This window comes from Hipposideros armiger, unplaced genomic scaffold (genome assembly GCF_001890085.2).
Source record: "Hipposideros armiger isolate ML-2016 unplaced genomic scaffold, ASM189008v1 scaffold_713, whole genome shotgun sequence".
Taxonomy (NCBI): Eukaryota; Metazoa; Chordata; class Mammalia; order Chiroptera; family Hipposideridae; genus Hipposideros; species Hipposideros armiger.
Window position 1 is genome coordinate 589,453 of NW_017732063.1, and position 22,834 is coordinate 612,286.

Here is a 22,834-nt window from a genome sequence, read left to right on the forward strand (position 1 = left end):
TCTGCATCTTTTAAATAATGTTCACATGAGGAAAACAAAAATAGTATAAAGCATTTCTTTATGTAACAATATAATCAAGTTAATTCAAGGAATACATTATTAGCAAGTGAAAAAGTATATATATATATATATATATATATATATATATATATATATATAAAATAAGTGTAACTTACTACCTGTAAACTTGTGAAAATCGTTGTTAGTCAGTGACTGTATGATACATTTATTGCAAATCAGATATCTAAGATCAATATTTGAAAATAACTTCTACTAAATCACTCTATAGCAATGAAATCAGAAATACAAACTTAAGAAGCAAGGATAACATCTAAGGTATGATTAAAAATGTAAATCACTTAGGCCTATTCAATCACTATCCACAGAAAATATAAATGTAGTTATCTGACAGATAATGCAGAGCAGATCAATATATGTTATTCAGTTTACCAAAATCTTTCATGAGCTACTAAAGATTTTTCAGTATCTTCTAAATATTAGTATTTTGGGAAAATGCAAAGATAGGAGCAAAACAACCTCAAAATTATGTCTATGGAAGACCCATTTCAAAACTATTCCCCATTATTGATATACAGTAATGTGAGGCAGAAAAGAGAGAGGCAAAGTAAGATAGTGAGATTGAACACTCTGCATTTATATATTCTGAATCACTCAGAATACATCTAAATAATGAAGTAGATTTAACTAGTTTCACTGGTTGCAATAAAAAAGAAAACAAATGCAATATATATATATATATATATATATTACCATTTTTATTTATTTTATTTTATTATTATTATTTTTTTACATTTTACCATTTTTAAATGACTGATTTGGCACTATGAAACTGTTGCTTCAAAATCTAAGACAGTGGTGCTTTAAAGAAATTCAGTATTTTTTAAAATGAAACTCTTTGTGTAAAAATGAAAGCTGATCTTCATTAAATCCTATCCACCAAGGCCCTAGAGTTCTTGGGAACTCATTTGACTGCTAAAAGTTTCAATTCCCAGGATCATCCAAGCAGAGCAGATGCCAGATGCTCTCAAAGTCACAGGACTGAACACCCTATGTGGTTAGATCTAAAAATGTGATATTTAGTGAGGGAAAGTGATTTCTCCTCTCTTTTTCTACATGAAAGAGAACCAAAATTAGTCATAGAAACAGTAGATGACTTTGCTATTTGCATTATTGAAATAAAGCCAGTGCTAAACTTTATATATATATATATATATAATTTATTATAAAGATATATATATATATATATATATATATAGTTTATTGTAAATATATATAATTTAATTGCAGTTGGCATACAATGTTATATTAGTTTTGGTGTACAACTTACTGATTAGACATTTACATAATTTATGAAGTGATCACCCCAATAAATCTAGTATACTTCTGACACCATACATAGTTATTACAATATTATTGACTATATTCCCCATGCTATACTTTACACCCCATGACTATTTTGTTACTACCAATTTGGACTTCTTAACCCCTTCCCCGTTTTCACCCATTAACCCACTCCCCCTCCTATCGGTCTCTGTCAACCATTGGAACGTTCTGTGTCCTGAGTTTATTTCTGTTTTATTTGTTCATTTATTTTGTTTTTAGATTCCACATATAAGTAAAATAATATAGTATTTGCCTTTCTCTGTCTGACTTATTTCACTTAGTATAATACCCTCTAGGTGTATCCATGTTGTTGCAGATGGCAAGATTTTGTTCTTTTTTATGGCTGAGTAATATTCCATTGTATATATGTACCACTTCTTCTGAATCCATTCACCTATCAATGGACACTTAGGTTGCTTCCATATCTTGGCTATAGCAAATAATGCTGCAATGAACATATGGATGCACATGTCTTCAAATAAGTGTTTTGGATTTTTTCAGATAAATAACCAGGGGTGGAATTACTAAGTCCTTTTGTGTCTCTTGTTATAGCCTTTATTTTAAAGTCTATTTTATCTGGTATAAGTATTGCTACCCCAGTTTATTTATTTATTTTTCATTAAATATCTTTTTCCATCCCCTTACCTTCAGTCTGTGTGTGTCTTTTGATCTGAAGTGAGTCTCTTGTAGGCAGCATATGTAGAGGTCTTGTTTTCTTATCCATTCAGCTACCCTATCTTTTAATCCATTTAAATGTAAAGTAATTGTTGACAGATATGTAATTATTGCCATTTTATTATTCATGTTGTTAATCTTTTTTCTTTTTCTTATTCTTAAAAAAGTCCTTCTAACATTTGTTGTAATACTGGGTTGGTGGTGATGAAGTCCTTTAGCTTTTTCTTATCTGGGAAGCTCTTTATCTACCCTTGACTTCTAAATGATAGCCTTGTTAGACAAAGTAATTTTAGTTGTAGGTCCTAGCTTTCCATTACTGTGAATATTTCCTACGGATCTCTTCTGTCCTGCAAAGTTTCTGTTGAGAAATCAGCTGACAGTCTTATGGGCGCTCCCTTGTAGGTAACTGCTTTTCTCTCTTGCTGCTTTTAAGATTCTCTCTTTGTGTTTAACCTTTAGCATTTTAATTATGATGTGTCTTGGTGTGGGCCTCTTTGGGTTCATTTTGTTTGGGGCTCTCTGAGCTTGTATGTCTATCTTTTACCAGGTTAAGGTGGTATTCTATCATTATTTCTTCAAACAGGTTTTCAATCCCTTGCTCTCTCTCTTCTCCTTCTGGTACCCCTATGATGCAAATATTGGTATGCTTGACATAGTCTCAGAGGCTACTTAAAGTATCCTCATTTTTTTTAATTCTTTTTTTTTTCCTGTCCTGATTGGGTGTTTTCTGTTACTTTATCTTCCTAATTGCTTATTCAGTCTTGTGCTTTATTTAATCTATTGTTGATTCCATCTATGTATTCTTCATTTCAGTTATTGTATTCTTCATTACTCAAAGGTTCTTTTTTTATGTTTTCTATCTATTTGTTGAAGTTCTCACTGAGATCACTGAGCATCATTATAACCAGTGTTTGGACTCCACATCTGGTAGATTGCTTGTCTCCATTTTGTTTAGTTCTTTCTCTGGAGCTTTACTCTATCCTTTTATTTGGGATATGCTTCTTTTGTCTCCACACTTTGTCTGCCTCCCTGTGTTTATTTGTATTAGGGAGAGTTGCTACTCCTGGTCTTGATAGAATGGCCTTATGCAATAGGTGTCTTGTGAAGCCCAGTGGTGCAGTGTTCCTGGTCACCAGAGCTGGGTGCCCCAAGCTGTGTCCCTTGTGTGGGTTGTGTGTGTTCTCCTATTGCAGTTGAGCTTTGGCAGCTGTTTGCACAAGAATGAAAGGAAATGACCCTCAAGCTGATTTGTTGTGCAGACTGGCTGTGACTACAGTGGAGAAGCTTTTGTGAAAGAGTGACCTGATGGAATTACTTTACCAAGGCTCTGGTGCCTACCCAGTCTGCCTTTTGGTGTGCCATTTGTGGAGGTGTTTATGTGGTGCTCTGGTATGGTCTGAAACTGGATATTGGTGTGTTTGTTCTGGGGTCTTTTTGGAAGGGCTCTACTGTAGGTCAGGGTCAGCTGCTGCCTACACCCTACCTGAGGCTACTTGGTATGAACGACAGAGTGATCTGCAGATGATTGCCACTTGTGCTGGGCTTGGAGGTACCTGGGAGAGGCTAAGATGCAAACCGAGGCCAGCTGCCACTAGTACAGGGCTTGGGACTGCTTAGCAAGAGGTATGCAACACCCCACGGCCAGATGCCGCTTGTGTTTGCGGTTTGTGACCCTTTGAGTGGTTTTAAGAAAGTCTTCAGCATGAGCCAAGATAGACTCTTTGTATGGAAAAGCCACTGGACATGGCTTGGGTGGGCCCTCAAGTTGGGTGGGGCAGGGTCTCAGGGGATTACCAGGGTAGAATGAATGGTGGTAGCAGGTTGATGGAGACTCAGGTATAGCAGCCACCTGCCTCTGCAGGCTGGGATGGGGGAGGGCTTGACATACAACAATGGCCTCTGCCAGCACCTCTGTCTGGGAGAAAACTGCTCCTTCAGCCCTTGCGCAGAAGCCAGACCACTTAGTTCCTCCCCATATGTCCCTGGCATCTTTTGCGCTATAGCACTAGAGTTCAGAAGGAGTGAGTCCAACAGTGAGCAAATCCGTGTGCAGGACATTTCAGAAGAGGGTCTGGGACACCAGCAGCTCTCTGTCTCACTCAGCCACAATCTCTGCTGGTTTTCATAAACAGAAGTTGTGGGGGTTTGTCTTCCGGACACTGAAATCTTGAGTTGGGGGAGTCTTGTGTGGGTTTGGGACCCATCTCTCCTCTGGGGGTTCCTCCACAGCCGAGATAGCCTTCCCACTTTTTAACTGCCACATGCAGGTGTGGGACCAGCTCATTCCAGGTCTCCTTCCCCTACCAGTCTACCAGTCTCATCAAGGCTTTTCTTTATATTCTCAGCTATAGTACTCCCGTGCAGGTAGACTGCAGGTGGTTCTCAACAATGATGAGTCTGTAGTTTAGCTGTAATTTTGATGTGTTTGGGGGGAGGAGGCACACACCACTTTTACCTACTCTGTCATCCTGATCAGAACAAAGCCTGTCTGTTTTGACGCAAATTCTCACATTATCATAGATTGGATTTGGTACATGGTAGTAGGCAGATTATTTTTTAAATTTAATTTAGAAATACTTGATAGAAATTTAGAAGTAGAAGAGATCTTAGAGAGCATACAGGTCAACTCACAAACTGTATGGATGAAAATATAGTCAGTAAAATTAATCAAGTCATTTCAGGAAGTGGGAGGATTAACCATTAATATTTCTTTCATTGAAAAAAAATTATACAGTTATTGTAGATACTTCAGATAGAAAATAATCGGATCTAATTGCATTTCAAAGGTTTATTCAAACTAAGCCTAATGTCCTTCCTTCAAGGATATAAAAATTAAATGCTAATTAATTGTTTTATATGTTACTTATATTCATAAAAATATAGTATTATGAATACATACGGTATTTTAAAGACAAGCTAAGCTTCAGTATGTTACTCTGGTCGGGTTCAGCACTCTTAATATATTATATATAGCATCCTCCATCAAGCTTCTTCTGGTTCTGTTAAACAACATAAGTTTACAATGTTTATCTTTGTCTCTAGACTGTCACTAATACACATGCATCTATGTGAGAGAGTAGTTATAGGGAAATATAACCAATTCAGGCTTACAGTAAAGACTTATATAAGTGGGACCAGTGAAAACACAATACTTTTCAAATATAAAAAAAGATCCTTAAACAAATGAGAAAAAGTTGTACATAAAACTTTGTATTAGAACAAGATTGAAAAGCCAAGTCAGAGAACACTATTTTCCAAAGAATGTTCCACAGAACATCAGGGAGCTATTAAGAGTAGAAGAGCCAGAACAAAATACTTCAAGGTCAATAGTTATCCTTATCTCCAACACAAAACCAACAAAGATCATAGTGCACATCAGAATTTTAATGGCTCTGGTGAGCCCTGCAGTAAAGAGACTGTTTGACTTTGTTTAATGCAGATTTTCTTTTGTTTTTTTTTTAGTTGCTTGCTTAATTACTAATATCTCTAAGAAATGTGTTCTGTGGATAGAGTACCAGACTGTGACATTTTGCTACAGAAAATTTCAGGAGACATGAGGATGATGAAATATTGCAAAGATACAGAGAATAGCTTTGGTAGGAAAAGCCTATAAAGAGATCATATTAAATTTATTCTCAGTGTAATTTTATTCAATTTATCCATATTAAATGTTCATTGAAATACTAATAGGTTTAATGTTTAATGACCAATTTACTTATAAAATCATTAAGACATAGTATCAAGATTTATAACTAATGGAACAAATAGAAAATTTACTATGTTAAAATAATACCAGAAATCTAAGAAAGAAAATTGCAATTAGTAAGAATTAATAAGTACTTGATTACAATCTAAATATATGGAAGCAACACATTTATACATCCCAAAATAACTAAATATGAAAAAAAAGACATTTCATTAATGATAGAAAAAAATAAAACAAAACTTAGGAATAGCTTTTGTGTGAAATCCTAAAAGCTAATATGTGTTTAATAAAGCTGTGAAACTGTAATATTAAAAATAAGGTTTGAGTAACCAATAGCCATACATTGATACTGGTATGGGGAAAATGAGCACAGCTTAGCATCCAGATTTTACTTTGAAATGCTATTCCCCACTAGATTCAGTCAGGGCTTGTGGAGAAATATTATATCTGACTGCAGGAAGTCATAAAGAAGAAGAAGAAAGAAAGAAAGAAAGAAAGAAAGAAAGAAAGAAAGAAAGAAAGAAAGAAAGAGAGAGAGAGAGAGAGAGAGAGAGAGAGAGAGAGAGAGAGAGAGAGAAAGAAAGAAAGAAAGAAAGAAAGAAAGAAAGAAAGAAAGAAAGAAAGAAAGAAAGAAAGAAAGAAAGAAAACAAAACAGAAAAAGGTACAAGTTGAACTTGGAACATTTTGTTGTACAAGAAAGCAGATATACAAAGAATGATAGGGTCGTGTCTAGAGAACATAGACTCCAGCTTGAGGATTCTCTATCTGGACAAATATGGAACAATTTGTACATGATTTAAATATTGCTATAACCCACTATGTAAAACAGGACTCTGTTATGAATTATCTGTATATCACACTGATTTCGATAAACAAATCCGTAGTTGCATAGGACGAAGAAAAATCCCACTCACATCGAAGATGGAGTAATAATGGGGATCATTTTACTTTCTAATCTTAAATAAGTAGAATACTGAACAAAATATATGCAGGAATAGTTTTCAGACTTTGGATAATAGGCATCAAAGGACATAAACCAAAAGAGGAAAATTTTGTTGCCTTAGAATTACCTAGCTTATTTTGTGGAGGCAATTTGAAGGTCTGAGCAGGGAGGCAGAAACCAGGGTCAGCATGACAGTCTCCTGAATGTAGCTGACATTGCTGTAGTCTGGAGGAGAAAAGGTAGGCAAAGTTTGCTAAGCAGAGTATTGAATGGAGGTTGCTACCTGAAAAGAACATTTTGGAGCAGAGGAGTGTTGGCAGCTGGCTGGGATCAGCCAGGGACGCTGAGGCTTTAGGTTGGCAAGCTTGGTCTCCAGGTAGATACAAGCCTGGGGTGAGCAGCCTTGGAGCAGTTTGGTGGGGACCTGTGGGACAGTGCTTCTGCCTTAAACTGCTTCCAGACAACGCAAGTGCAAAGAGTAAAGACCCCAGCTTGCTGATAGGACAAGCTTATGGACTAAGGGATTCAGTTGCTTATGGACTATGGACTTGCAGTTTCAACATACATCACCACTCTGGGACTTTCCACCATGGACCTGCTTCACATGCTTGGGACTTTCTACTGTGGACTCGTAGACAGTTTCTATTTGCCTCAGTTTAACCTTGCCTGCTATATCATTGGTTTATATTGTGTATAACATAGCTTGTTGCTGAGGAGAAATGGTTTCTCCTTAGCCCATGAGTTTTAGCTTTAGGGAATCGCTCCCCAAAATGAGGAAATTACTTCCCCTTAAGAATCTTCTATATCCAATAAACGAGGCCTCAGTTTTGCCACCAGCAGATTGAGTCCCGCCTGTCCCCGCACTTTGTCTCCCTTCTCTTTTATTTCTCATCTCCCACCCAATCCTCTCAGGGGCCCGTTTGGTGAGCTCCTGGCTGACGAGCCCGGGGCGTTCGGTTGAGCGAGCTGGTCTCGTTCAGAGGAGCCTCTTGATTTACTTTTTTGTTCTGATTTTTTATTTTTATGTATAGAGGACACTTATGGGGTAAAAAACATTATAAATGAACAGACAGAACCATGTCTGCATATCAATAAACTGGAAATAAATTGTTGTCTAACCAACATATTAAAAAATATTTTGTAACATATGATATAACAGCAGATTCTCAGAAGTTTATTTCCATGATATCAGGGCTAAGATATCGCTTCAGTAAATACCACTCTGAGTCTGCCTGAATAAATTTTAAAAAACAACATTGAAAAGATTCAACTGATTCTAATTAACAGCTCATAAGAACAAAATCAAACACTATGAAAATATTGTATTCAAAAGTTTAACAATTGAAAATTAACAATAGAAAATTAATATAATAAATAAGACCAATAGGATAAATTAAAATAAAACCATCTCAGTAATTAAAAAATAACTATCTCAGTACAAGCAGAAAGAGCATTTGGCAAATTCCAATACCATTCCATGATAAAAACAAAAACAAAAAACAAAACAAACAACAACAAAACACCACTAAAAATATGAAGACTAGAAGGAAATTTCCTCAACTTGTAAAGAATGTCTTAAAAAAAAAAGCCCCACAGTTAAGATAATACATAACAGTGAGGAGTGGATGCTTGACTCTTAAGATCAAGAGCAAGACACTAACTAGTATTCAACATTGTGCTGAAGATTCTCTGCAGCACATTTAAGCAAGTAAAAGAAATAAAACACATGAGAATTGGAAATGAAGAAGTAAAACTATATGTATATACAAATGACATACATGATCTTACATATAGAAATCCTAACAAATACAGTAAAATATTATTAGAATCAATAAATAAGTTCAGCAAGGTTGCAGGATACAAGAGCAATGTACTAAAATCAATTTTATTTTAAATACTTGCAATGAGTATTCCAAAAATGAAACTAAAAACAAAAACAAAAATAATTTAATTCATAATACCAAAAAGAATAAGAATAAAATAATTAGCAATAGATTTAATAAAAGAAGTTAAAAACTTATTCTCTGAAAATTACAGATAATTATTAAAAGAAATCAAAGAAGATATACATCAATGGGAAATTATCCTATGTTCATGAATGAGGATTAATATTGCTAAAATGGCAATACTCTCCAAACTGAGCTGCAGATTGAGAGTAACAACTATGAAAATCCAAGGTAACTTCTTTGTAGAAACCAGCAAGCATATACTAAAATTCATTGCAAGGGAGCTAGAGTAGCTAAAATAAATAAAGTAGTATTCACACTTCCTGATGTCAAAACTTACTACAAAGCAACACTAATCAAGACAGTGTGGTACCGACATAAGGAAAAGTATGCAGAGCGATCAAACATAATTGAGAATACAAAATGAACCCATACAGCTACGGTTTACTGATTTTCAACAAGGGTGCTTTCCCCCATTAAATGGGGGAAAGAATAAACTTTTAATTTTTTTTTCTTTCATTAATGATCCTGCCACAGATTTACCTACGGAAAGCTTGTTACACTTTTACTTCCTCCTCTAAGTAGTCAAATGCAACTATTTTCTCAGTGCTCCACCAGGATCATGGGCTGACCCAGGCAGGACTGATGTGAGGGGCTTATTAAGCCATCCAATTGGTAGTAGTGACAGGTAGTGAGTACAAAGGGCGGGGTCTTAACACAAGCTTATGATTCACAATTGCTGGGAATTCCTCCTTCATAGGGAATAACTGCAATCCCTGATCTCCATCACCAATGGGGTTCAACGGGTTTCCTGTCCCTGCCCGCATAGAGTAGGCACACACTGAACCAGTCAGTCCCGGAAATCTAACGACATCACAGACATGTTATTGCTCAATCTCAGGTGGCTGAACACCACTTTTACAAAAAGTTGGGGGGACATCGACCACTGAGGATGGGCCACATCACTAGTTAGCATGCCCAAGTCTCATTTGTTATCAGAATTAACAATACAAGTTGTAAACAATGTTGTTTTCAACAAAGGGTACTGGGACAACTGGATAGCCACATGCAAAAAAATGCACCATACAAAAATTAACTCAAAATGGTAAACTCAACCAATTATTTAAGGAACAAATTATGCCAATTCTCTCCAATTACTACTTACAGAAGATAGCAGAGGGAATGCTTTTAACTCATTCTATGATGCCAATATGATCCTACTATGAAAACCAAAGACATTATAGGAAATACAAACACACAAAAACTGCAGACCAATATCTTCAATATCTCTCTTGAATATAGATGCAAAAACCATAAAAAATATTAGCAAATCAAATTCAACAATGTACAAAAAGAATTCTGTACTACAATCTTATGGGATTTATCCCAGAGATTCAAGGCTAGTTCAACAGTTGATACTCAATTAATGTAACATAGCAAATCACTAGGCTAACAAAGAAAAAAATCACATGACCGTATCCATAGAGGCAGAAAAAGAATTCAACAAAATCCAACACATATGTACAACTAAAAAACAAAAAACAAACAAAAAACAAACTCAGCAAACTAGGAATATATGGGAACTTCCTCAACTTTATAAACAATGTTAAACAAATACTTAACAGTGAGAAACTAGAAGATTTCTTGCTAAAATCAGGAATAAGGTAAGGTTGTCTCCATTCATCACTTTTTAAAAATTTTGTACTGGAAGCTCTATCACATGCAATGAGACAGAAAAGGAAATAAAAGGTATGCACATTGGGAAGGGAGAAATAAAACTGTTTATATTTGCAGATGACATAATCATCCATTTGGAAAAACTTAAAGAAATGACAAAACAACTCCTCAAACTAATATGCAATTATACAAGGTTGCAGGATACAACCTTAATATTAAAAAAGTTACTCATTATTTATATACTTTTAATTAACAAGTAGAACTTAAAATTTAAAACGCAATACTATTTACATGGTGCATTTCCCCAAATGAAAATTTAGGAAAAAAATATGTTCAAAATATTCTTCAATATGAAGAAAACTACAAAATGATGGCTCAGATTAAAGAAAACTAAATAAATCCAGAGATATTCATGTATATGAATAGGAAGACCATATTGTCAAAATGTCAATTCTTCCAAACTTGATCCATAGATTTAGTGCACTCCCAATCAAAAGTCTAGCAAGTTAATTTTTGAATACTGACAAATGAATTCTAAAAACTGTATGTGGTAAAAAAAAAAAAAAAGACCCAGAATAGCCAACTCAATATTGAAGAAGAACAAAGTCAGAGGACTGGCACAATCCCTATACAAGACTTACTATAAAAGTTCAGTAATCAAGACAGTGTAGAATTGGTAAAATAATCTACAAAAACTACAATTAAGCAGAATAGAAAGCCCACATAAACACAGACAATTGACCTTTGTTAAAGAAGCAGAGGTGATATAATGGAGAAAAGATTGACTTTTCATCAAATGGTGCTGAAATAGCTGTCTTCCAAATGCAAAAATGTGAATCTGGACACAGACCTACATCCTTCACAAAGATTAACTCAAAATGAGTCATACAACTATATGTAAAATGCAAAACTTTAAAATTACTAGAAGGAAACATAGAAGAATATCTAGATGACCGCAGGTATGATTGATGACATTTTAGATACAACACCAAAAGCATGATCCTTAAAAGAAATATTGATAAGCTGGACTTCAATTAATTAAAAAAAAATCTTCTGCTCTGTGAAAATGAAAAGATAAGCCAGAGACTGGCAGAAAATATTTGTAAAATATATATCTACCGTATTTGCCGGCATATAAGACGACTGGGCGTATAAGACGACCCCCTAACATTTCCACTCAAAATACAGAGTTTGTTATATACTCACCGTATAAGACTACCCCCTCTTCCGCACACCTTCCACACACCAAATAAAAGGTAAAACAATATCAGATTTGATTTGGCCCACTGAAGTGCAAACAAGCGTATTGTATTTCGTGTCACCACATAACCGTTTTGGCGATGTTGAGCCACCATGTCTGCTACATGTTTTTCGAGTTCTGGCCAGTGTGGGGTGCCTCTTCTTAATGCACACTTACCCCTTGGCATACTCTTTAATGCTTTCTCATTTGATTTCCAGTCCCGAACCATCTTTTCTGTTACTCCATATTGTCTTGCAGCAGCACAATTATTATTTTCCTTAGCAAAGTTTATAACTTTCAGTTTAAAATTTGCATCATACTTCTTTCTTTTGGCTGGTGCCATGATAGGGATGATAGGGGTTTGACTGGTCGACATTTTCTATGCTGTACTGTACAATGGTGCAGTATTGTGGTTGGCTGTTGGCTGTATACAAAGCCTGATTTGATTGGTCCCTGCTCCCTGTTTGCCCACCCTGTCACTATAGCAGTCTGGTCCACCCTTGCATCAGCATCTCCCTGGGACCTCACTAGTGCGCAAGTGCGAGCTCTTCAACATTCTAACAGGCACCATGATAGCGCAAAATCGCGAATCTTCAATGCATATGTAAAGAAATATATGGTAACCCGAATTTACCACACTCGCAAAATCACACACAGCCGAGCATACACCCAGCAGCGCTGCTGATGCCTGAACGGTATGTGGAATGAAGTGGGTGGGCATTGGGAGGCCACTATGGCACGGGGCAAGCACTATGGGCAGTCTATCTGAAGTGTACCTGGCGTATAAGACGACCCCCCACTTGGAGGCATATTTTTCAGGGCCAAAAAATCGTCTTATACGCCGGCAAATACGGTAATAAAAGACTGACATCCAAAACAGAAAAAAAAAAAACTCTTAAAATTCAACAGTAAGAAAATAAACAACATAACTAATAAGTGGGCCAAAAACATAAACAGACATATCACCATATAAAATATATGGGTGTCAAATAATCACATGAAGAGATGCGCATTATATATGTCAAATTTTAAAAAAATTAAAAAAACAATGTAATGCCACTGCACCAAAGCACAGTCAACACCAAAGGCTGGTGAGGGTATGGAGAAATACTTTCATTCATTGCTGGTAGGAATGCAAAATTGCACAATAACTGTGGAAGATGATTTGACAGTCTCTTATAAAACTAACATATTTTTACCATTTGATCCAGAAATCATGCACATTGATATTTACCCAAAGGAGTTGAAATCTTATATTCAACCCGAACCTTTGTATAGATATTTATAACAGCTTTCTTTATAATTGTCAAAGCTCAAAGCAACCAAGTTTTCCTTTACTAAGTTAATGGATAAACAAACTGTGGTACATCCCCAAAATGGAATATTATTTGGTGCTAAAAAGAAATGAGCCATCAAGCCATGAAAATGCATGGAGGGAATTTAAATACATATTACTAAGTGAGAAAACCCAAAAGACTTCATACTGTATGATCCTGAGTGTATGGCATTCCAGAAAAGGCAAAACAATGGAGACACTAAAAAGATCATTGGTAGCTAGGAGTTCAGGAGAGAGGGTTGAATAGGCAGACACTAGAGGAGTTTTAGAGCAAATAAACTATTCTATATACTATGAGCCCTGACAATTAAGTTCAAGAACTCATCCTAGAAAAAGTGCCACATACTTCAATGCTGAAGATCACTATGGTCATCTTCAAAGTACTCCCCTTGGGAACTGTGCACCAACGCCAGCACCTAGTCCACCCTTCAGAGCAATTTTGGAACTCTTTTCCTGGAATGGCCATCAGAGCTGTCATCATATTATCCTTGATGCCTTGAATGTCATCAAAATGTCTTCCTTTCAATATTTCCTTTATCTTCGGGTAAAGAAAGAAGTCATTGGGGGCCAGATCAGGTAAGTAGGGAGGGTGTTCCAATACAGTAATTTGTTTACTAGATAAAAACTCCCTCACAGATGGTGCTGTGTGAGTTGGTGCATTGTCATGATGCAAGAGCCATTAATTGTTGGAGAAAAGTTCAGATTGTCTAACTCTTCTACACAGCCTTTTCAGCACTTCCAAATAGTAAACTTGGTTAACTGTCCAGTTGGTCCAAATTCATAATGAATAATCCATCTGATATCAAAAAAGGTTAGGAACATAATTTTGACTCTTGATTTGACAGAGCTATTTTGGTCATGGAGAATTGACTGATTTCCATTGTGCACTTTGATGCTTTGTTGCAGGGTCGTATTGGTGCACCCATGTTTCATTGCCAGTGATAACATGGCCCAAAACATCATCTTGCCTCTCCAAAAGGTTTTGGCAAACTTCAACTCTCCTTTGCTTTTGCTCATCAGTGATCTCCTTCGGGACCATTTTTGCCCACACCTTTCTCATGTCAAGATTTTCAGTTAAGGACTTTGTAACCATTTCTCTATCGATGTTTACTTGTTCTGCTATGCTTCTCACAGTCAGCTGACAATTTTGACACACAATTCAATGAATTTTTGCAATGTTTTCTTCAGCTCTACTCGTTACTGGCTGCCCTGACCTCTCTTCATCCATGACATGTTCTCTCCCCTCAGAAAAATGTTTAATCCATTTGTACACTGTCGTTTTCTTCAGGTCATTATCCTCATAAACTTGTACAATCATGTCCCTGATTTTACTTCCACTCTTGCCAAGTTTAACAACCAATTTAATGTTTGTTCATTGCTGTAATTCAAGCTCAGGCATTCTCCTGACAGCACACAAAAACACGCAACAACAATAATGATCGCCACTCAGCAAGACACCGCCACATGTCAACACGAACACAGCTGTGAGGCACTGATATACCAAGGTTAGGAAACCTTACCGAGCTGTTTGTACAGTGCTGCCAATGTAAGCGCATGATGGCAAGTTCTGAACTTAATTGGCAGACCTCATGTAACAGTAAGTACGTCATTACACATTTGACAAAACCCAGATAATGCACATCAAGGGTGAACCCTAATGAAACTATGGACTTTGGTTAATAACGGTGTGTCAGGCAAGTTCTATTGTAATAAATGTACCTCTCTGTTATGGGATGTTGATAGTGGGGAGGTTGTGTAATGGGGGGGGGTGCATAGGCAGGGTATATATTGAAACTCTGCACTCTCCACTCAATGTTGTTGTGAACCTAAAACTGTCACTTAGGTGCTGATGCAAGGTGATTCTTTATGTCAACAGTATCCAGCCCATTTGGCTCATTCTCTCTATAAGCAAGATCATCCCACAAAGGCATGCACCTGGAAATATTGAATAGAGAAACTCTGCCATGCACCCCTGTTACTCCCTTAGAATGTTACAAGCTTTTGGTTTGTCTCAATAATACTCAGTTAAGGAGTTAGGGTAGAAAGAGTTATTTGCCACTTATGAGCACAACAATTTAATGTCCTACCCTTAAAAATAAACCTCAGTACTTTTCACTTCATTTATATTTAGTAAAATTATATTATTATTTTATGTTTTCTGAAGAAAATATACACAAATATTGATTTTCTTAAAGAGAAATCACATGAAAGCATCTATCACATATTTGTCTTTTGCATAAAACTTAAATTGGATCATTTCCTTGAAAGTTATTTCAGAGCTGCATTAATCTCTGTTGGTGTTTAATTCATTCTCTAATGAAAACATAAAATTATATGCATTTCCATGTTTTTCCTTCTTTCATAACAGTTAATCAAATGATGCTTGCTCCTTATATGTCAATAGCTTTGTGTGAGATTTGAGGAACTTATAATTTCTAAAACATCCTACGTCTTTTGTAGATCTTACAATCTCATTTCATAAGTTAATTGCATTATTTCACTGTATTGTATTTTTGCTATTGGTAATTAGAGAGAAAATGAGGACTATAAGTTGAGATAGTGGGTTAGGATAAGAACACGTAATATATATGAAGTAATTTTATAAGGACTCAGATCACTAGTAAATTATTTTATTTCATGATGACTTTGTTGCCATTCTAATCAGGGTCTAAGCAATCTCCAAGAAAGATAAATAGATATATTTGAGGGATATGGAATCTGACCTTACATAATAAAAATAAATGGTATGGCTTACTGATAGTCCAGTTGTTGTGAGAAGATATATAGCTAGAGATGCTGAATAACTGATATATAATTTTAAGGACATGAAATATTAGGGAAAACTCCTTTACTGTGTTGAGTTTTTCCTCCCATTTTTCAAAGCTATTCTAAATCCAAATTCTGAAGGATTTATGGCCCCTATGAACATACTATAACTGGGAGATTGAAAAGAAGTTGTCACCAATGATCCTCATTCATATAGAAGGTTTACCTAAGTCAGGACTTCAAGATCTTAAGAGGCAGAAGAAAACATTTGCCTGAAATGGGAATATTCTTGAAAATATGCTATCAAGAATCTGTTAAATTGTCCATTTTAATAATACAATGTTAGTTTGAGATAACACAATCAGGAGGCAACAATACAAAGACTTTTGAGTATGTAAAAGATATTTTTGCAGTGGCCAAGATCAAACAAGCACAATCAGGTGCAAAAAATTGATAGTGACAAATAAATCCAAAAAATACAGAAAGCACAGAAGGCTTAGGTTATGCTATGTCAGGTTGGTGCACATTTTGTTTAGCATTATATTGAAGGATTGACTGATTAGGGGATAAAATGGGCATATGGCTAAGGGAAAGGGCACATGAAATTACTCTGTTAATAACAAAGTAATAGAGAGGAGGGCATATGTATAACGTGTACACTGACTGCTGAGAACAGTAAAGATGAAAAGTTCCATCTTTATTAATATTTACTTTTAACAGAAGGAAAACTAACAACAATATGAGTTCCTCTGAAAATAACCTCCTGTAAATGAGAAGTGGAGGAAATGGAATAAAGTCATGGAGCATGAATGACTGTTTTCCTCTATAAATAGAGTGGTTTGTGACACATTGTGGATAGATTCGATTAAATAGATAGATAGATGATAGATGATAGATAGATAGATAGATGATAGATAGTAGATAGATAGATAGATAGATGATAGAATGAAGATTGATAAAGACAGATACATAATTACATGGGAAATTCTATGACAAAACTCTACTATGTTTGGGGATAGAAAGATAAAACACAGTTTTTGCTCTTAAAATTCTTACAAGTGAATGGAGGAAGAAAGGCACATAAACCTGTAATTATAATAAAATGTGCTATATTCTTTATTTACTGCTGCACAATACATTATGAAAATACAAAGTAACATAGATTGCATACCAGGTTTTATTTGTCAGCACATTTTTAAAGTGTATGAGTCTCTGGAATCAAAATAATTAGACATAAGGGAGAGACAGCTGATATGTATTTGAAAAAGACTGTATGTGTTGAAAGAGATTCAGATAAAGTTATATTTTGAGGAAACTAAAACTTCAGATGTGAAAAAATAATGCATGGATTAGCAATGCAAAAACTATTTTGAGAATCTGCCAACATTCAAAGGAAACTGGGAAAGGCATGAGAAAAATTAAGATATTGGGTTGCTGGAAAAGTCATGACATATTTTTTCTATGGTTTTTGTTGCAAAAATGCATCATGACTTTTCCAACAAACCAACAGAATGCACTGGATGAAGAGGTCAGGAAAAACAGATTAAAGCTGGAAATATTTAGTGGGGATATAGAAAATATAGTGGAGACATAAGAAAAAAACAAACAAAAAAACTACATTCAGAGAAAAAGCCATAGTATTACAAAAGTGAATAAATTAATTTATCATTCATATCAAGAAAGTATAAAATAAATGGACATACAAGCCCAGGAAGCACAGAGAGTCTTAAACAAGATGAACCCAAAAAGGGATTGGCAAGAAATGTTCAAAGTGATGAAAAGTAAGGACCTATAACCAAGACTACTCTATCCAGTAAGGTTATCATTTAAAATTGAAGGAGAGATAAAGAGCTTGTCAGACAAGAAAAAGCTGAAGGAGTTCATCACCATCAAACCTATATTACAAGAAATGTTAAAGGAATTTCTTTAAGAAGAAGTGGGGGGGGAGATGAATAATAAAATGTCAATAACTATGTATCTATTAATAATCACTTTAAATGTTAATGGATTAAATGCTCTAATCAAAAGACAGGATAGCTGAAAGGGTAAGAAAACAAGACCCGTGCATATGCTGTCTACAAGAGACCCAACTGAGATCAAAGGACACACACAAACTGAAAGTGAAAGGATCAAAAAACATATTTCATGTGAATGGAAACAAACAAAAAGCTAGAGTAGCAGTACTTATTATCAGACAGATAGACTTTAAAACAAAGGCTATAATAAGAGACAAAGAGGGACATTTCATAAAGATAAACAGATCAATCCAACAAGAGAATATAAATATGAACCCAATGTAGGAACACCTAAATATATAAAGCAGATATACACCAACATAAAGGGAGAGATCAACAGTAATACAATCATAGTAGGGGTCTTTAACAGCCCATTGACACCAATGGACAGACCTTCCAGACAAAAAATCAATAAGAAAACAGTGGTGTTAAATGACACATTAGGTTAGATGGGTTTAATTAATATTTTTGGAATATTTTATCCCAAAAGCAGAACATACATTCTTTTCAAGTGCACATGGAACATTTTCCAAGATAGATAACATGTTAGGCCACAAAACAAGTTTCAATAAATTTTAAGAAGATTGAAATCAGTTCAAGGCAATTTCTCTGACCATGGTAGTATGAAACTAGAAATCAATTACAAGAACACATCTAAAAAAAAAAACATGAACACATTGAGACTAAATAACATGCTACTAAATAATAAATGGGTCAACAATGAAATCAAGGAAGAAATCAAAAGATACCTTGAGACAAATGAAAATGAAAACAAAATGACCCCAAATCTATGGGACACGGTGAAAGCAGTCCTAAGAGAAAAATTCATAGCAATACAGGCATACCATAAGATAAACGAAAAATCTCAAAGGAAAAATAAATCTAAACTTACACTTAAAGGAACTAGGAGAAGAACAGCAAACAAAACCCAAGTTAGTAGAAGGAAGAAAGTAATAATGATCAGAGAAAAAATAAATGAAATGGAGTCTAATAAAACAATACAAAAGATCAATGAAACCAAGAGCTGGTTTTTTTGAAAAGATAAACAAAATTGATACCTTAAGCCAGCCTCATCAAGAACAAAACAGAGAGGACCCAAATAAATACAATCAGAAATGAAAGAGATGTGACAACTGACACCACAGATATACAAAAGCTTATTAGGAAATAGTATGAACAATTACATGTCAACAAGTTGGACAATCTGGAAGAAATTGATAAATTCCTAGAAACATACAATCTCCTAAGACAGAATCAAGAAGAAACAGAAAATCTGAACCAACTGATTACTACTAACAAAATCAATCAGAGTAATAAAAAAAACTCTCAACCCCCCCCCCAAAAAAAAGAAAACCTACAAAAGTCCTGGACCAGAAGGCTTCACAGGTTAATTTTACCAAACATTCAAAGAGGAAGTAACACCTATCCTCAAACTATTCCAAAAAACTTTGAGTAGGGAAAGCTCCCAAGCTCATTTTACGAGGTCACCATTACCCCGATTATAAAACCAGACAAAAACATTACAAAAAAAGAAAATTATAGGCTGATATCCCTGATGAACCTAGATGCAAATATCCTCAACAAAATATTGGCAAACAGAATTCAGCAATACATTAAAAAGATCATACACCACAATCAAATGAAATTTATACCTGGAATGCAAGATTGCTTCAATATTTGCAAATCAATTAGTGTGATATACCACATAAAAAAAGAAAGATTAATAACATGATCATATCAATAGATGTGGAAAAAACATTTGAAAAAATCCAGCATCCATACATGATAAAAACTCTCAGCAAAGTGGGAATAAAGGGAACATATTTTAACATAAAGGCTATCTGTGACAAACCCAAAGCTAACATCATACTCAGCAGGGAAAAGCTAAAAGCATTCTCCTTAAGATCAGGAATAAGGGCCCGACGAGTGGCTCAGTTGGTTAAGAGCTTGCTCAAGAGTGTAAGTAAGCTCTGAGAAACAGCAGTTCGAGTACAGCCCAAGCTGAGCTGCTGCTGAGCTTCCAACAGGTGACAGGATGGCTCAGCTAAAAATAAAAAAAAGATCAGGAATAAGACAAGGATGATCACTTTTATTCAATATAGTATTGGAAGTCCTAGCCACAGCAATCGGACAAGAAAAATAAATAACAGGCATTCAAATTGAAAAGGAAGAAGTGAAACTGTCATTATTTGCAGATGCCAATAAGTAAATAAATAAATAAATATATATATATCTCCCAAAAGATTCCACAAAAAATTATTAGAACTGAAAAATGAATTCAGTAAAGTAACAGGGTATAAAATTAATATTCAGGGCCAGCCGGGTTGCATGTTGGTTAAGAGTTGGCTTGGGACACCAGCTCTGAGCAGCAGGGCCCTGGTTTAGGACACTCATGAGGGTCAGTGATGCTGCGCTCTCTACAACTAAGATGCTGAACAACAGCTCTACCTGGACTTGGGCTGTTGTGAGTCACTGGCGACGGCATAGGCTGCAGTGGGGCTGCAGTGAGCTGCTGTAAGCTATGGTGAGTGCCAGCAGCCAGCGTGAGCAGTTGGCAGCTGGTGTGAGCTGCCATGAGCCACCGTGAGTAGCCGTCCAGTGACTGCCTCATCCGGGAAGAGCACAATGATAATACCAACATGGGCCAGTGAAGCAATGTCCTCCACAACTAGACTAAAGAACAAAAGGACAGCAACTTGTCTGTTCCCCTCCCCCAATTCCCCAATAAAATCTTTTAAAAATAATTAATATTCAGTATCAATTCCATTTTTATGTGCCAATAATGAACTGTCAGAAAGGGAAATGAAGAAAACAATCCTATTTACAATTGCATAAAAAAAACAACAACCTAGGAATAAATTTAAATGAGAAGATAATAGACCAGTACTTGGTAAACTATAAGACACTGAGGACAGAAATTGAGGAAGATACACATAAATAGAAGCATACATCATGCTCATGGATATGAAGAATTAACATTGTTAAAATGTCCATACTACCTAAAGCAATCTATAGGTTCAATACAATCCATATCATAATACTAATGGCATTTTTCACAGAACTAGAACACATAATTCTGAAATTAATACAGAATAACAGAAGACCCCAAATAGCCATAAGCAATCTTGAGAAAGAACAAAACTGAAGATATCAAATTATGCTATATGTCCATAGTGTTCAAAGCAGCATGGAACTGGCATAAAAACAGGCACCTAGATCAATAGAAGAGAATAGAGAGACAAGAAATAAACCCACACCTATATGATCATTTATTCTATAAATAAGGAAGCAAGAACATACAGTTGGGTAAAGACAGTTTATTTAATAAATGGTGCTGAGAAAACTGGACAGCTACATGCAATAAAATGAAACTGGACCACTTTCTTACTCCACATACAAGAATAAACTCAAAATGGATTAAAGACTTAAATGTAAAACCTGCAACCATAAAACTCCTAGAAGAAAATAAATATAGGCAGCAAACTCCAGACATTGTTCTTATTGAATATATATATATATATATATATATTATAATAAATATATAATAAATATATATTTATCTATCTCCTCAGGCAAGGGAAACAAAAGAAAAAAATAAACAAATGGGACTACATGAAACTAATTTTTTTTAAAGATTTTTATTGGGGAATTGGGGGGATGGGAACAGTGTTGGGGAATTGGGGAAGGGGAACAGACAAGTTGCTGTCATTTTGTTCTTCAGTCTAATTGTGGAGGACGTTGCTTCACTGGCCCAAGTTGGGACCATCATTGCGCTCTTCCCAGGCGAGGCAGATCAGTCGCCAGCTTCTGGATGGCCTCTCACGCTGGCTGCTGGCTACATACGGTAGCCCATGGCAACCCACTGCCACAGGGGCTGCAGCCTACACCATCGATGGCAACTCACGGCAGCCCAGCTCCAGGTTGAGAAGTTGTTCAGCATCGTAGCTGTGGAGGGCAGTGTCACTTGCCCTCATATGTGCGATCCAAACCGGGGCTTTCTGGCGTCCCAAGCCAGTTCTTAATCATCGTGCCACTCGGCCGGCCCATAAAAACTAAAATTTTTTGCAGAGCAAAGGAAACCATCAACAAAACAAAGATAGCCGACTGAATAGAAGATCTTTGCAAATAATACATCTGCAAGGGGTTAACATAAAAAATTAAAAAGAACTCAGCATCAAAAAACAAACAATCCAATTAAAAAATGGGCAAAGGACCTGAATAGACATTTCTCCAAAGAGGACATACACATGGGCAACAGACATATGAAAAGATGCTCACTATCCCTGATCATCAGAGAAATGAAAATTAAAACCACAATGAGATATCACCTCACACCAGTTAGAATCGCTCTTATCAATAAATCAATAAACAACAAGTGCTGGTGAGGACGTGGTGGGAAGGGAGCCCTTGCAGACTGCTGGTGGGATTGCAAATTGGTGCAGCCAATATGGAAAATGGTTAAGAGGTTCCTCAAAAAATTGAAAATAGCACTACTTTATGACCCAGCAATTCCTCTTCTGGGTATTTATAGGAATAGAAAATACTAATTTGAAAAGATACATACACCTTATGTTCTTTGCAGCATTATTTATAATAGCCAAGACATGGAAGCAACCCAAGTGCTCTTTGATAAGAGACTGGATAAAGAAAAGCTGGTGCATATATACAATGAAATATTACTTGCCATAAGAAAGAATGAAATCTTACTATTTACAACAACATGGATGAACTTGAGGGTATTTTGCAAAGTGAAATAAGACTGAGAAAGACAACTATCATATGATCTCAGTTATATATGTGGAATATATAGATATAAAATAAACAAACAAAACAGAAACAGACTCATAGACACAAAAAACAAGCTGATAATTGCCTAAGGGGAGGGGTGTTGGGGAGCTTAGTGAAAAAGGTGAATGGATTAAGAAATACAAATTGGTATTAAGGGATTAAGTAATACAAAATAGTTTTGGGGATGTAAAGTACAGCATAATGATTATAGTTAATAACGTTGCAACAACTATTTATAGTACCAGGTGGATACTAGACTAATCAGGGTGAATTACTGCATAAATTATATAAATGTCTAAATGTCATGCTGTACATATGAAAGTATTGTAAAATAAAA